Source organism: Talpa europaea (genome assembly GCF_964194135.1).
Source record: "Talpa europaea genome assembly, chromosome: X".
NCBI lineage: Eukaryota > Metazoa > Chordata > Mammalia > Eulipotyphla > Talpidae > Talpa > Talpa europaea.
In genome coordinates, this window is record NC_140081.1 from 53,050,378 (window position 1) to 53,055,199 (window position 4,822).

At 34.7% G+C, this 4,822-nt stretch overlaps 1 long non-coding RNA gene across 1 annotated transcript; it reads right to left on the minus strand.

Moving 5' to 3' along the window:
- Nucleotides 1-1,742: 1,742 nt before the first annotated feature.
- Nucleotides 1,743-3,958, minus strand: LOC311187223. The gene is made up of 3 exons (XR_014617107.1): nt 3,933-3,958; nt 2,300-2,411; nt 1,743-1,829 (listed from the first exon to the last, which is right to left on the minus strand). It is a non-coding gene; the product is annotated as an uncharacterized lncRNA (long non-coding RNA).
- Between the last annotated feature and the right edge of the window lie 864 nt (nt 3,959-4,822).

Genomic DNA, 4,822 nt, shown 5'->3' on the forward strand with positions numbered 1-4,822 from the left:
GTCAACACTCCAGTTTCACTAATGTATGAATCAACCACACAGAAAATCAACAATCAAATAATAGCTTAAAACCCTAAAACAAATAATTAGATCACATGAGCAATAGATATTTAAAGGTCACTGAGTTGCCCCCCAAATTGAGTACACATTCTTCTCAAGCATACATGGAACATTCTCCAGGATAGACCATATGCTGGGTGCCAAAACAGGTGTCAAAATATTCATGAAGACTGAAATTTTATCAAGTATATTCTCTGATCATAATGGTATTAAAGTAGAGAACAACCAGGATAAGAAAGCAGGAAAAATCTTTATATATGGTGAATGAACAACACACTATGATTCAAACCTTAAATCAATTAGGAAATCAAAGAAGAAATTTAAAAAATACCTAAGATGAATGAGAATGAAGACAACCAATAAGAATCCATGCGATTTAGCAAAAAAATATTAAGAGTGGCATATATAGCAATATGGGCTCACATAAAGAAACAAGAAAGAACTAAAAAAAATGTTATGCTGTACTTCAACTCCACTCCTAGGTATTTACCCAAAGGACACAGAAACATTAATTCAAAATGGCACCTGCACCCCTATGTTTATAGTAGCACTATTTACAATAGCTAAGCTATGGAAATCACCCAAATGCCCAAAAATAGATGACTGGATCAAGAAGATGTGGTATATATACACAATGGAATATTATTCAGCAATCAAAAAAAGGTAAACTCATGCAATTTGCAGCAACATGGATGGAGCTGGAAGGGATCATGCTTAGCGAAGTAAGCCAGAAAGAAAAAGATAAATACCAGATGGTCTCACTCATAGCAGGAATTTAGAAAACCTAAATAAGGGACCAGGTAAAAGACTAATTGCAATAAAGTAAAAATCAAAATCAACAAGGAACTATTGACCAGAGACACACTACAGTGGGGGCGGGGGGGTAGAAGAGGGATTAGGGTCAGAATAAGGGGGGTTCGAATTGTATGCGGAATAGAACCAAAATGAAAATGCATATATTAGCAAAAATGGAAAATGATATAAGAATTATACAAAATAAAATAATTTATATATAAAAAGTTATGCTGTATTTTAAGGTACTAGAGAAAGAAAAACAATAAAACCAAAAAGCAATAAAAGGAAGGAAATGATACCAATTAAAGCAGAAATGAATAAATTAGATGTAAAAAGAAAATCCAAAGAATGAATGAAATAAAAAAAGTTATTTTAACAAATCAACAAAATAGACAAAACTTTAGCTAGACTCACTAAGAAAAGGAGAAACATCTAATAATTAGAATTAGGAATGAAAAAGAAGCTATAACAGACACTTCATAAATACAAAGGATTAAAAGAGTTTATTACAAGCATTGAATAACCTAAATGAAATTGACAAATCCTCAGAAAACCACAACTCTCCAAAACTGAGTCATTAAGAAATAGAAAACCTAAAAATACCAATCACAAGCAAGGAAATAGAAGTAGGGATAAAATATCTCAAAAAAAAAAAAAAGGAAGAAGAAGAAGAAGAAGAAGAGAAAGAAAGAAAAGCCCTGCACCACATGGTTTCTTCTTTTTAAGATTTATTTATACAAGAACTGGGGTACAGGCCAGAGGTGTAGCAGGGTGGAAATTCACCAGAGACAGAATGGGGGGCAGAACAGGCAGACAGACTGAAGACACTGCTGAGGGGAGCAGAGGGCGAGGCAGAAGAGGTCTGCTGTACCATGTGGGTTTCTCCCTGTCCAGCTGGGAATCGAACCTGTGCTGCAGAGGCTGCAGACAGCTTCACAGCGCTGCGCTCAGCCTGCTGCACCCATGGGGAGGCCCTGCAACACAAGGTTTCACTAGTGAGTTCCAACAAACCTTTAAAGAAAAACTAATATGTACCCTTTGCAAACTCTTCCAAAAAATAGATGGTGAATGCTTTCAAACACATTATTTGAGGACACAATCATTCTGATACCAAAATCTGACAATGAAATCACAAAAAAGAAAATTACAGAACAATTTCCTCAATGAACATAGATGCTAAAATTCTCAGCAAAATCTTAGCAAAAGTGAATTCAACAGCACATCAAAAGGATCATATTAAAACTTGTTCTACTTTTTAAAAATCATTTTCTCTCCACACTCATTCCAATCTTACCTAATAGTTTAGCAAAATGCTTTTGTAAATCAAATCTAATTCAAATCCAGTTTACATATTTTTGCATAGCATAATCTCACAGGGAAGAATAACCAATTACAATTTTGTTGGCTTTGTGTGAACCCTCCATAAGTATCTTAGAGTAAGCACCTAACATCTCATCTGTGCAGGCTTCAGGATGAAGGACACAGTCTTAACAGACTCCACTTGAGATTTCCTCTTATCAAGGTTCCCAGAGCTGTCTCTGCAGGGTTTTCCAGTCCTGCAAATGGAGGCAAGATTCCTCACTTTCATTAGAGTTCTCTGAAACCCTACAATCAAAGTAGCAGGCTCTATTCTCCTTGATTTAGTTCAAGTTTCAATCAAAGCCAGATAATGAAACATGTTTCCAATTCTCTAGTTTAAGGAGAGATAAATAAAATCCCTATTGATATTATGCAAGGATAGACACATTGCCATGAGTACTAAGAATACTTATTACTGTTTTTTCCATAGTAGGATGCTATCAAGGAAAGAAAGAAAATGCAAACCCAAATTAGTTCTACTCACTAATATGAAATTTAACATTGCCACAGATCCTTGAGTCAAAATAAAACAATAACGAACAGTATTATTTGAAACTAAAACTCATTAAAAAATTGTGTTCATTTCTAATAGTCTATTTAGTTCCATGCAGGAAATTCTTACTCTCAAGTTCCTTCAATTTATATGAGTTTAGGTCTTTCTTTCATTAATTTCTCCAGAAATTAATGCAGATATCAAAATTTGAAATAACCAACAATAATGCAGGGCAGCAAAAATCAAAACTTTGAAATAACTATTTATGTATCAGACAATTTATGTAGCAGACTTGTAAAAGGTTTCATATAAATTTTAGAACACTAATGTTAACATTTATGTATACACCAAAGTTAAACATTTCTCCCAAACAACAATGCTTCACCTTAAGTTACAATTTATCAGGTAAAATACCAAATAAGTGGAATTCATCTAATGTCTTTCCCATGAGGAAAGGGAGAAACTTTATGGAGTGTCTCAGGAGCTCTACTGAGGTTCCACAAAATTTCCTCTGATCAATCAAATAGAAGTCTACCACTTTTTTCCTTTCAGCTTATATTTCTGGTAAGTTTTGTCATAAATATTGGAATAAACCCACACTTTCTATGAAAGCTCCAGTTAGCTCAGTAGCACAATGTCAATAGTCAATCCATAACCTTTGGAAAGTTTTAACTTTCAAAGAACCTTAAACTTTCCAGCTTCCATTTTACCCGACGTTAAAAGACTTTATGCTGCCAACACTAACCCTGAGTCAACACAGACTTATAGGCATATGTGTTTTAAACCAGCCCATTAAGTTTCAAATTAGTTGCCATTAACCAAAAATTATCCCTGATCATGCTTCCTGGAAGTACTTATACCAGTTCCCATTATATTTCTGAAATGCAACATTTCTACTGTCTAAACCATCTAAACCAATTTTATATCTAATAAATGTCAATATAAGCTGACACAAAAAGGAATATATATAGGCATACAGCATATAGACACAGACAGTCCCCTTATTTTTCTCATGATCTATGTGGAATATCTTATACAACCACAGTTTTACTTACAGCAATAGAAAAAAAAGATTTTGAAAAATTCAAAATTTGAACAAAATTTTGAACAAAAGTTTTCGCCAAAATCAAGACCAAATCCTTTCCATTGAGTCAAATTCAAATTACTAAAAACTGTGGAGTGTTTCAAGCAGAATTCACATGGTTCTAGCTGTTATCCTACATACCAAAGACTTTGGAAGCAAGAAGAAATAGTCCAGTGAGAGCAATTACAAAGGAGGCCCATGGCCTTGTTCATCATTTCAGGGTTTTCAGTGTTCAAGCCTTCACATTAGAAGTCAATCCTGGGGTATCCTGTACAGAAACTGAAAGATCAAAAGCAAAAGCAAAGTATAAATCTAGTATCCTAAATTAGGGAGGAATGACAACACAGGTATCAAAACCTGGTATGCTTACAAATTTGGATGTTCTGGACTGCAATGGCATGTCTGGTGCCTCTAAAGGGCTTTTATCATAAGATAGAGTGCTTTCCAAAACCAGTCTTTACAAAACCCAATGCACTTGAAGAATCTATTAAGGATACCAAGGCTCAATCATAAGGCTACTTCTGTCTTAGCTCACAGTCATGTATTTACTGATTCAAACCATCACTGAATCTTTGTTGGCATGCAAAATGCCCTCACACAGAGATCAGGGAGTAGAGGCAAATAAATACCCAAAGTCACAGCAATTCATTCCTGGTTTCTCAAGAGCGAGCTAGGGTAAACATTTTAGAGCATTGTGCTGCATTTTTTTTAACATTTTATAACAGAATGTCCTCACTCCATGTTAGGATGTGTTGGTGATAGGAAGGGCATTTAGGATATCATTAATTATAGGAGCAACTGGTAAGAATACCTGAAAAGTGTCTGAGTTCCAACTGTACATGTGGGTTAAAACCTTCAGGTAAGATAAATCAATCATAAAATTACAAACATTAAGCTTATGGTAGGTTAAGGGTAGTTACTTTCAAATACTTGGTATTTAACTAGTGACCAACGGCTAATGATGGAACTGTGGACTAGGGGAGAGAAGACACATCTCAAAATAGAAATGGGTAATGATGTTCAGTGACTAT